Below are 12,482 nucleotides of genomic sequence, written 5' to 3' on the forward strand. Positions count from 1 at the left end.
CTTAAAATGGATTTTTCAGAAGCTTTCAGGCCACTAAAGCACAGTCCTCCTTCCTAGCTTTTTATTGAACTAAGGCTCCTGTAAAATTACTGGTAGGAGGAGGAACAGATTTTTTACCAGCTTTGCAATGTAGCCATCAAACACACTTGGAAAAAGTGGTCTTTTCTTGGTCTACATTAAACATAAAAAGACAAAAAAAAAAAAAGAAAAAAAAAAGCAACGTCATAGAAGCCATTAAGATGGCCTTGGAGAATGCTTAATTCTGTTTGTGCTGTCCTTGAATTCATCTAACAATTAAACATACTTAGTGAGCCCTATAAAGACATCTGTTAGGATACTGTTGATATATTTGCTATATTTAAACAACATCCTGAATATCAAAGCTTTTGAACAACTAATTCACATTTCTTTGGCTTCATAGTTTTATTTTAAGAGAAAAATGGAATGTCTGTGTGCCAAGGTAAATTATCAATAAGAAAACAATTTTTCCATTGTGAAATAAATACAGAAGCTGTACAAAATCATGCAGCTCTCCAAATATTCAGAGCTCAACTCAGAGTACAACTGAATTCTATTTCTACCTTCTACTGCAGGAAAAACCTCCCTCTGCTTTTCTTTCTCAGCATGAAGGGGGAAGTCAGGGAGAAGAAAGGTAAGTAAGGAAACACCCAACAATATTGCAGACCATTGCAGAGACTGAGCAAGAAAGGGAATACCATTTATTACTCAGTAGATATTCATCAGGTAGGTATGCTTTGGTATTTTCTACGCAGGTAAAGAATCTTGTAACTACATCATTTTTTAGAAATCTTTTTACAGTGAACCTAGAAACAGCTGCTTCATCTGGGTTAGTGCTGACCTAAATGCAGCCACGGACTTGCTGGGAAGACATGCATCACACCTCTAAGACAGGCACAAAGAAGTTACAGTGGGTAAGACATAGGTGTGAATGTAACACATCATATCTTTTGCTCTAACTATCTGCCTGGCATCTGGAGCAAACTAGCAAACCTGGCAGATAACATACTAGAGATGTTTGAGTTGGCAGACACAAAGTGGTATTAACTGCAGATTTCACTGAATGAAATACACTACTAAGTCTATTTCCTTTAGCCAAACTTGCAACCTCCAAAACCACATAAAGCCAGCATGTCACAATCTCTTTCAATCCTAGAATGGATTGGGTTGGAAGGGTTGTTAAATATCCTCTAGTTCCAACCCCCTGCCATGGGCAGGGACACCTCCCACTAGATCAGGTTGCCCAGGGCCTTGTTCAACCTGGCCTTGAACACCTCCAGGGATGGGGCATCCACAGCCTCTCTGGGCAACCTGTGCCAGTGCCTCACCACCCTCTGAGTGAAGAATTTCCTCTTAACGTCTCATCTAAATCTCCCTTCTTTTAGTTTAAGCCATTCCCCAGTTCCTGTCATAGTCTGCCCGAGCAAAAAGTTTCTCTCCATCTTTTTCACAGGTCCCCTTTAAGTATTGAAAAGCTGCAATAAGGTCACCCCGGAGCCTTCTCTTCTGTAGGCTGAACATCCCCAGCTCTCTCACCCTTTCTTCATAGGAGAGGTGCTCCAGCCCTCTGACCAACTTCACAGCTCTCCTCTGGACCCACTCCAACTGATCCACATCGTTCTTGTGCTGGGGGCCCCAGACCTGGGTGCAGCATTCCAAGTGGGGCGTCACAAAGGCAGAGCAGAGGGGGACAATCCCCTCCCTCCACCCGCTGGTCACACCTCTGTTGATGCAGCCCAGGATGCAGTTGGCCTTCTGGGCTGCAAGTGCGAGCTGCTGGCTCATGTCGAGCTTTTCACTCACCAGAACCCTCAAGTCCTTCTCTGCAGGGCTGCTCTCAGTGAGTTCTTCACCCGGTCTGTACTCATGCCTGGGACTGCCCTGACCCAGGTGCAGCACCTTGCACGTGGACTTGTTGAACCTCATTAGATTCACATGGGCCCACTTCTCCAGCTTGTCCAGGTCCCTTTCGATGCCATCCCTTCCTTCTGTTGTATCAACTGCATCACTCAGCTTAGTGTCATCTGCAAACTTGCTGAGAGTGCACTTGATCCCACCGTCCATGTCATTGATAAAGATATTAAATAGTACCGGTCCCAGGACAGATCCCCTGACGGACACCACTCTTTCACAAGGTTCTTTATTTTTTTCCATTAATCATCAGTGATTGGCATTACCTATAGTACTATCCTTCAAAGATTTAAGTAAAAGGAATCTTACTGTTCCTACTATTTTGCCTGGTAGTAATATCAGACTGATAGACCTTGGCAATTGTAAGTCATTATATTTATCCATTTTGAATAAAGATGTAACATTAGCTTTCTTTTTCTTTGTAACTGTTATTTCTACTGTTCCAAAATATCTGAGGGAAGAGTAGAAGAGCATGAAGGAAGGAATGGTGGGCAGTTCCATTTAAATTTGGGTGACACTGCTTTTTTTTTGAGCAAGCTGTACCCAACAATGTGTGACAAACAAATTCCACTCTTTTTGGTAGCTTGTATAAACATAGCTACAGAAACAGACTAGCTAATGGGTCACAGATGGCCCTTCCATTAGAAGATGAGAAGGATGCGGTAGGAATTCCACAGAAATGAATGGACTTCAAGAGCTTGTAAGAAATACGCCCTTGGAGATAAAAATTTCTTTCTTGCCTGATTTTTCTGCCCAGAAATTTTGGAAAGGAATCAGAATTATTTCAGTGGATGATATGAAGTATCTTGTCATAAAGGCACTTCAAATAGTCAAGACTATAAATGACAACTTGGCAAAGCCATTTTAGCTCCCTCACAGCACCTGGCAGAATGTTTGGATGTTGAGATAAGCCTCACATGTGTAAGTGTGCACTTTTCCTTTGGCTCAGAGTAGATGAGAAAGCATATCCTCCTCCAAACAATTGCAGAAATAAAAATTACTTGCCAAATCGGATATTTTCCATCAGAAGGCTAGGAGTAAGCCACACCATCTGAAAGGTCCTGCTGCAGCTGATCCAGCAAACAAAGGGGCTAGAGTATTGCTCAGTGAAGTAGTAGAGTGACTTCTGTCATTCTGAGATGAGAAGAAACTCATAAAAGACAAAAACAAAAAAAAACTTGCCTGCAGAGAAAGTAGGAAAACATGCCGGTCAGTGAGACTAAAAAAAAAAGAGATCTCAGTTATGTTACAGTTGCATGCTCCACAACTACTTTGCAGATTTGTCATAATTAAATGTCAGGATGAAACCGAGACACTCCCATTCTCTCCATCACCATCCCAGTTTCCATGGAAAAACAGACATCCACTTGAAGTAGGTGTGTTGTGGATGATCCAAGTGCAGACAGTGAGGCACTGAGATGGGCATTTTAGACCTTTTTTCAGTCTCATATTCCTCTTGTTTTCAGAGATACAAGGATTTTCAGAGGGTAACAAAGGATCCTTTAGGAGCAATTCATTATAGCATTGCTGTCTGCAATATTGCTGTGCTCACCTTTCCTAGGTGAAACCAAACAAGTGACTACAAAAGCCGGGGTGTTTTCATCAAGTTCTATGTGGGGATCTTGAGACACTCAGTAAATAGGGAAGGAGAGACAAAGAAAACAGCCTATGTTCAGCTTTGGTTAGGTTTTGAACAATAAGCAATGCATGAAGGAAGAAGACCTGGACAGAACTTGTGGATAGTTAGTCCTTCCAGTTAATGGACAAGCTAGCAGTCAGCAAGGCCTTACATGCAATTTTATTTATAGAAGCATACAGATAACTGACTTCATCTATGTCTCGCACTCAGATGTCATCCATGCCACCTTAAATAACCAACAATTCTGATCAAATGTCTAAAACCACACACAGGGCAGGAGGGAAGATACCCTTTTCATAGACAGCTGACCCTGGGGAGATGCATAACAGTTGCTTCATTCAACATTTTTTCTTTTTCCTGTCTTTAATAGGCTTCTTCACTATTTCTCTTTATATTTGATCACATGTAAACTTGTAAACTAAAGACCTCCAATTTAATGCTTTTAATAGATGGAAGAATTTGAAGAACCTTCTCTTACGATTTCTGTTTTATATTTTAACTTCCCTCAATTAATGCTTCTTTCTTTTGCTTGCTTCTAGCTTTCAAATGCTTCTCCTGCATGGAATAAACCCTTATACTTTGTTATTTAATCCCACTTCATCTTTCCAAGCTTCCTTGAATACTTTTTCATTTAGTGATACATCAGGTGGGTTGACTATAAACAGCCTCCCCACCAAGTGTAAAATTTAAACTTTAAATGAGCTGGCTAGTTGTAGAAAGCAGTAGGAACCTAAAAGAAAAAAAGTCTATAAGAAAGCTTTAAGCCAAAACTCTAAGACAGAAGCACCTGACTCACATACCTGACCCAAATACATACAAAAGCAGAAATGAAAAAGGGAAGGACGGGTATAGAGCAGAGATCACAGCCATGCTTACTTTGGATTACTCAAAATTTAATAGAGTGACCCAGCAACACCTCTCTCCTCACACTGTCTCGCACTCATCAGTTCCACAGAGAAGGCACTGCCTATAGGAGGGTAGGAGGAAGAAACCTCACCCATTGGACAATAATCAACATAAACACTAACGTTTATACTTTTTTAGTCCAGTATTTGACTTATCCAGAAAGACTCTGAGTAGATCCACTCTTGCATTCTTCTGGTGACAGTTAACTCCTCTATTTTATTTGTCTTTTCCAACCTGTCCACATGCATACCCTGACTCATATTAGAATCTCTTAAGAGAAACAACCCTCGGTGAACATGAAAGCCTAGTATTTTGGCCACTGTTACCAGAAATGGCAGTAACTTTTGTAAATTACTAACACATAGTGGGAACTGATAAAATCAAGGTGCTAAAGCATAAGTTCTCTTGAAATTTGCTCAGTGCCTAATGCTCAAAGAAGGCACAGCATTCAGTGATCAGCTCAGATCACACAAGCCCGGTAAGCGGGGACAAACTGTTCGGATTCGTGGCACCTTCTCTTTTTCCTCTCACTCCAGTGGGAAATGAACACAACATACCACCACAGGAAGATGTGCGGTCATTTGGGTGCTGATCCCAGAGCAGTGCTTCAAAAAAGTTCTTCCTCTTAATATTGTGCCTTGCAGTTTGCTTAAGCAATCAGATGTTTGAAGTATGCCACCTGCTAGTCCCCAAAAAATTTATGAGATAGTAGTTAAGAACAAATATTTATAAAATAGTGTGCTGCCAAGACAGTCCCAACTATAAACTCAAAAGTCGTATTGACAAACTCAGTAAAGAATAGACTTGGAAAATGAGTACCAGTGCCTGGCTTACCCAGACCAAGAAGAGGGGATGAGGAGGAAGAACAGAAATTATAACGAAGGGTGGACTTGGAGAATCAAATAAACCTACACAGAATACATTTGCATAGTGTGTTGTCCCACTGGAAACACTGCTTAAGAAGCAGAGCTGCAGTCAGTAACGGATGAACAGCCTTCAAAATTGCTTATATGAGGCATAAAAGTGACAGGAAAGAATTTTCTGCTTGGGAGGAAATAGTATGGTTCAGTGTGCTGCAGCAGTCATCAGAAATCAGTACCTTTTTCTGGAGATTAGCATAAATAACTCCCTGCAGTTCTATCAGCTATATGACTGGGAGAAAACAATGTTTAAACTACACCTTTCATTCCCTGCTTGTCAATGAAAATGGAAGTACTGTGAAGTGTTTTGAGGTCTTCCATGATTAAAAGTATATAATACATTTCCCCAATATCCAAGAAAAGGAAAATAACACGAATTCTTCTTCTTGCTCTTTGGTTTGTACGGTAATTGTTTAAACATGCAAAGAATGTAAAATTGAGAAGTATCCACTTCTGGAGTGACAATTAGCTTGTGTATCATACCATGCAAAATATCTTTGTGCAACTCCTTCCTTACGCACTAATCAGCATTATCAGTTTTTGATATATTAAAAGCTTATTGCTATATCCATATGCAACGAATGCAAAAGTATTAGTGAGGAAGTGATGTCACATGCTTATAATTTTTTATTTTTTTTTTACACACAGTATCTGTGTTCCTCTGGATGCATGGGTATCATGTTTGTCTTCTATAAATACCCTCGTGCTGTGTGTGTCATGGGGGTGGGTATGATACTTTCTCTGGAGGCTGTGCACCTCATTCACCATTTATCAGTGTTTCTGCCTCTGTAAAAATTCAGTAGAACATTGCCATCGCCCCAGACAGGCCCCTGTAGTACCACACATGGTATAGCTACAACAATTACACTCTAGAAAGGACATGCAGGGTTGGCAATGCTCTTTTTGTACGTTGTCACTCAGAGTGAATGACACTGGCACTATAGAATTCTATTTTCTGCCTTATAATATTGCAGCTGCCGTTCAACAGATCAACACCTGTACTCCTCACAGGCAAATTTACACACCAAAGAAACATTCAAGAAGTCCTCTAGCTATTCAGATAACTCAGGGCACTTCATATTCACAATATTCTGCTTGGAAAATGTTCTGGTGTTTGCCTAAGAAATAAATGTAAACATTAGTAGCCTGTATAGAAGCAAATATATGATAAAATACTTTTACCTCACTGACAAAAAGCTCTGGTATCCTTAGGCTTTTAAGGCATGCTGTAATCAAAATTGATAAGCCATGTCTTTCTCAAGTCACGCAGCTTCTATATTCATGCATACTCCATTCACATTTCTTATCATGCTTTGACTCCCTGAGACCTTACAAATAACAGTTACTTAAAATGCAGCAGTCTATTCTTAGGTTTATTTATTTATTTTTCATTAATAAAGTGTTTCACATTATGTCTGCCTTTCAGAGTACGTTTTTTTTTCCACATGCTCCAATTCTCATATGCGTTAATGGATCCTATTCACTCATTTCCAGCTCGCCATGTCTAAATTCACAAACATCAGCGCAACTCCGCAACCTGCCACTATTTTGAAACATACGAAATATGAAACAAAGAAAGGGCTGAATTTCTCTTGCTCTGTAAGGCTACACACTACATTTTTTCTTTCTTACATTTTTAAGACACACTTTCTGGATATTTTTATGCACTTGTAAGAGGCACATTTTGAGATCCAGCTACCAACATCCATGCCTCCTGCTAATGGCACCCAATTAATTCTTCCAGACTCACTGCAGACATATCATTGCAGTGATCCTACAGTGAACTTCACGGGGATGCCAGAGATCAGTTCAAATGAAATGCAGAATTAATAACGGTGGGAAAAAAAAAAAAAAAAAGGAATAGAACAGAAATAGAAGTCACCACACCGCTAAGTAGAGTTCCTACGTTGTTATCAGTGCCTAACAGAAATAAAGTTGTAGGAAGCATATAAATAAAGTGATGAAGAATCAGATATGAAACAGAGTCTACAGATGCAGGAAGAGTAAATAAACCAAGAAGACTGTTTTTGAGGAAAAAGACAATGTGATAGATAAAATGAATCATGACAGGTGAGAAACTGAAAAGGAAATGATTGCTTAACATTTCTCACAGCATGACAATTTACAGGGCACCAATTAAACTATCAGTCAACAAATTTAAGGCAAAATGGAGACTTACACAAGCACTGCATCATATGCCTGCCACACTATGGAGGCTGAGAACATAAATCAGAGCAACTGAACTCATTCAGTGATGGCACTATAACTCCTGCAATTAAATACAGTAGTGCAAGTATTACTTTAAGCTCACAAACCTCTTAATCAATGCTGAGCACCAAGTGCTGGAAGACTCCATCAGAAGATCGTTACTGAATTTATGTATTATTTCTCCATTATGTATTACTTCTCCAAGCATCCTTTAGTGAAAGTTTGCCAGCAGTTTTATTCCAATAAAACATTTCTATTATTACAGGTTAGGTATACACTGATACGATGCACAACTTTTCTGAATGATAAGAGGTTTATGTCCATCCTAGACAGTTTGAGCAGACATCTGACAGTCAATATTCTGGTGTGAACAACTATTTTTGTTTATTTACTAGCCATTCTAAACCCAACCAGTCAGTGCCATCTGTCAAGCACCATGGGAAAAAAGTCTCCACGCATATTTCATTTAAAATATTCATAAAATAAAAAAGACACTCACTAATAGTAAGAGGTTTTGCTCAAATTAAATAAGATGCGTCCTTCATTCTGTTTCTTGCTATGTATTTTTTTGCAGTATGTAACAGTGTTCTCTTGGAATTCATAAACAACATACAAACATGAAGAACTTACTGCACCTTAAGCAAGCACTTCAGGAAGTTTGAAAGCAGCACAGTCTGCTTATTCCAATCACCCTTTTAAATTTACATCTCAGTGAAGTGAGAATGATAATAAAATACCACTTAACATCAATAGTTTTTCTTGGCCCCCTTGTGGATAGATGATTGATTTTGAAGTAGAAATGCATCTAATGCATTTTTAATTTCTACTTTGATCAGGTTGGACAAAAAAAAAAAGAAAAGCAGCAGCAAGCAGCAGCATTCAACCACAAGTCTGGACTGTTACAGAGCAGAAGAATTAGGCAGAACTCCAAACTTTGCTTCCAAAGAGTTTCCAGATTCCAAGTCACTTGTAAGAAAACACAGAATTGATGGAACATTTAGATACATAATTTAGTCTAGTCAGTTTAGAAATGACTTTTCCATGAAAGGAAAAAGATATATATATAAAATACAATCAGGAGATGCTCTTGATCAAGTGTCAACATTTCAGTTTATTCACTTTCCCTTGCTTTGAAGTATGAAGACTCTGTACTTGAGCTTTGGCCTGAAGAGTGGTGTACTCATACTTTTTGCAGTTCTTTGTGTTACTCTGGAATCCAAATAGCAGCAGTCATTTTCACATAACACCTTGTATGGGACTCACTGACATGTTTCTCACTGGGGATCACAGCTTTGACTCTCCCACGAAGTTTGTCTCTGTCCTACCTGTGAGCAATCAACAGGTTAAGTAGAGATGCTGAACAGGAGCCAATTTAAGGCTGCTACTGAAGTAATAATATCCTTTACCAATATGATCCACAGTATTTTAAGGGAGGTTTAACATGTACTATAAACAGTATCATGGAAGGACCATTAATAAGCATCTGTGCTATTTTAAAACAACAGGTGGTGAGATCGTTTCACCAGAGTTATGTGCTCACCATATGTGTAAATGGAAATTCTGTAGGAGGTAGAAGGCAAATGAGTGAATAGTTAGCAAATACATATATTATATATTATATAATATATATATAATTATATAGATATATTAAGATATATATGATCTCATTAAAGCTGCAGCACATTTTACAGGCTAGCTAACAGCCGCCAGGATAACTTCGATGTATCTTTGAGTCTTTCGGAATAGTTTCTAGAAAAAAGATGTGACAAAAAAGCAGTCAGAGAAACAAAGACCGTATGTTGGAGTTAGACCTATTTGCCTATCACTTCTGATAAATCACTGGGACATTAGTGCAGAAAGGGATGCATAAGTGTGCAGAGACCAGCCCATTGCTTTGAAGTACTTCTGAAATGGGACAGGTTAAACTGCCCATGAATCCCATAAAGCCAAAGAACAGCAATATAGCCTATTTTAAAACCGATTTTAATACTGGTTAGAAAACAAAATACATTCTACTGGAGACAACTACACCAGGGATGACATCAGAATTTGTCTGCTGAAGTTCTCCAAAAGGTTTGGGGAAAAAAAAACAACAACTTTATACTTGGTTCACCCAGGGTAGAAAGACAGAGGTACCCTGGAATCATTTTACTGCCACAGAAAGTCAGGCAGCTCAGAAATGCAGTATATTGGCAGTACGCTAGGGAGCACAAAGAACACCAGCGTAACTCATTGGTTCTACTGCAAGCTTAAAGGGATGAAAAATGAGATTGCTTAATCTGGCATTTGGCTAGGACATTTGCACCAACACTCCTATAAGAGATTCCATTTTATGTTACTTTCTCCCGATGTGTTTATGTTTAAAGACATGGATACATACTGGAATCATACAGTTATTACACTATAAGATCATTTATTTTATTATTTTAGAGTCACTTTTTAAGAGTATAAACCCGAAGACTTTCAAGAAACTAGTCTATCAATGCATCATGAAATTAATGCAAATAAATGGATTCGTGCTTGTGTTGCGTTCACATAAACCTCTCTCTTAAAGAGGACTGCAAATCTGATTGCTCCTGCAAGAAGCATATATGAACAATGTTCTTCTACACTTCAGATATTAAATTCATGGCCTCAGTACCTGGGTTGTGAAGTTCTGATGTATTCAATTAGGTCTCTGTACAAAGGTACTTAATGCCTGTCTTGTTCCCACTGCTTGATATCAATGAATAAAACTCTTAGTTCTCCTTAACAATTGTTACCTTTGTATTTGACTGACCAATCGCATGCCAATTTTCTACTGACAATAATTAAAGATTCCAGTAGAAGATTTTACTATGCAAGTGGGTTTGGATGAAATTTAGATAAAACTGATGAAATTTAAGTCAAAACCTGGCATTTAATTCTGACAGAAGTTTTTTCTCATCTAGAAATGCTAGTTACTGCACATACAGGAAATGCATTTCAAGCGTTAATACATTTGTTCTTACGAAGAAAAGATAGTATCACTACTGTTAAAATACTCTCTTGCTCATTTAGAGCATGCACTTACGTGTATTATATACAATTTAATGTCTGCTCACTCACACTCCGCTCGTCTTCCTTTTTTTCTTGGACTCTAAGGAATTTGTAGATGGAGAAAATAATCCGACTCAAAGTCTAGTAAGAACATAACTGGACTGTTACCTGCTTGATCTGGAAGGTGCTTACTTCAGTTGGTTCAAACAGCACTTAGAAATATCATCTTTGAACATTCTCATAGTAAGAAAAACGCATTAACTGAACTGTTTCATTTCAGCCTTGGAAAGGAGCACAAGTAAATCAAGCCTCTGTAGCTTCAAGAGCATTCAAGGTTACTGGGTTTTCCAGTTTGTTCTCCTAAAGAAACAAGCTTTATGCAAACATATCCATCTGGCCCCTGCTCATAAATTTGGTTAAATGAACCTGCTGGTTCAAAGGCTGGCTGTGGCCTAGAAATCTCAGAGATAATTAAGGTCTTACAAATTTGCAGAACTAACCCAGATGAAGAAATCCAAAATAGCAGACCCTCTGAGGAAAAGACAGCTAAGTCTCAGCTGCCACCCAGTCTGTCTGGCATCAACCAGCTGGGCAACTGTGCCGTTCTTCCAGGCAGCGGGGCTCTTGCCCCAGATCAACCACAGCAAAGATCCTTTTCTTTGCCTGGTAGGTACTGTAACAAAAGGAGGAAGAGGAGTTAAGAAACAAGTTGATTTACATTGGTTACACCATTTAACTAAATCCACATTGGTAGTTACATATACACTTTTTCACTGTCTGTCTTTGGAGTACACATAAAATAAAAACAACAGCAAGTTTTCTGTGTCAAACCAAGCAGATGTACATTCACATCTATAATAATGACTCTTGGCCAACTAGTCCTTCTTCCCTGGCACCACATTGTTTTAAAAATTACTGACATCCTTTTGAAACCCTCTTTACATTTGCCAGGAAGCATAAACAGCTATATTTACTGTGGTAATGTTTTGTCAACATTAGCAAGTACTCATACTACCCCACATTTACAACAACAGAATGTGAAACCCTTACTTGATGCTCTCTTCAGCAAAGCAATGGACTCAATATAGAATGGGTGGACTAATATGAAAAGTATGTGAACTCAGCTGCATGGTTTCTTTTTCCAGCCGGAGGCCATTACAGCAGAAATCAACAGATGACTGCAACATTGCAACTGCTGAGACAGACAACCATGTTCTTTTCTGACCAAAAAAAAAACCAAAACACACACAAAAAGTAGAGAGATCATAATTCAGGCTCCCAGGTGTTTTACAGGAACAAGGTATATGTTTGGTAGATGAAAACTACAGATTTGATGGAATGGGTTATTACTTTTTCTGGCTTGAAATGCATACAATGGATGTGCCATGGAGTGCTTAACGGGGTTTATATGGGGCCATAGTTAATGACTATAATAGCTTATACGGGGTCATACTTAATGACTGCTCTTCACAGTACAGATCTGTCTGTTGAACTGATTTCTGACAGTGCAATTCACCAGTCACTCTTTGTTTCAGCCTTGTGAAGCCTCAATTGTCTTTTATATGCATTTCCTGCCTCCGTAGTCATCATCCGCCTTCTGCTTACCCAGCAACAATACTGAGGCAAATACGTGTATTTAAACATCTTCCCAGAAATAATGACAAGAGACCAAGCATCTATCTGCCTGTTACCTCCATAGGTATTATTTTTATCATTCCAGCACCATGGCCTGGGGCTTTGGCCACAACTGAGGAACCCACAACTACGTGAGCTGCTCAATGAGCACACAGCATAACAGGATCCTTTACGATGAACATGTAAGTAAATAGACATTGAACTAAATAACTTTCAGGTTCCAGTAT

The 12,482-nt window shown here is 39.0% G+C and overlaps 1 protein-coding gene across 9 annotated transcripts in view; it reads right to left on the reverse strand.

The window, feature by feature from the left end:
• The window catches only part of PKIA (cAMP-dependent protein kinase inhibitor alpha), a 43,036-nt gene that overhangs the window by 29,003 nt on the left and 1,551 nt on the right, over positions 1 to 12,482 (reverse strand). The gene's annotated exons all lie outside the window — the stretch shown is intronic.

This window comes from Anser anser (assembly GCF_964211835.1).
Source record: "Anser anser genome assembly, chromosome: 2".
NCBI classification, from domain to species: domain Eukaryota; kingdom Metazoa; phylum Chordata; class Aves; order Anseriformes; family Anatidae; genus Anser; species Anser anser.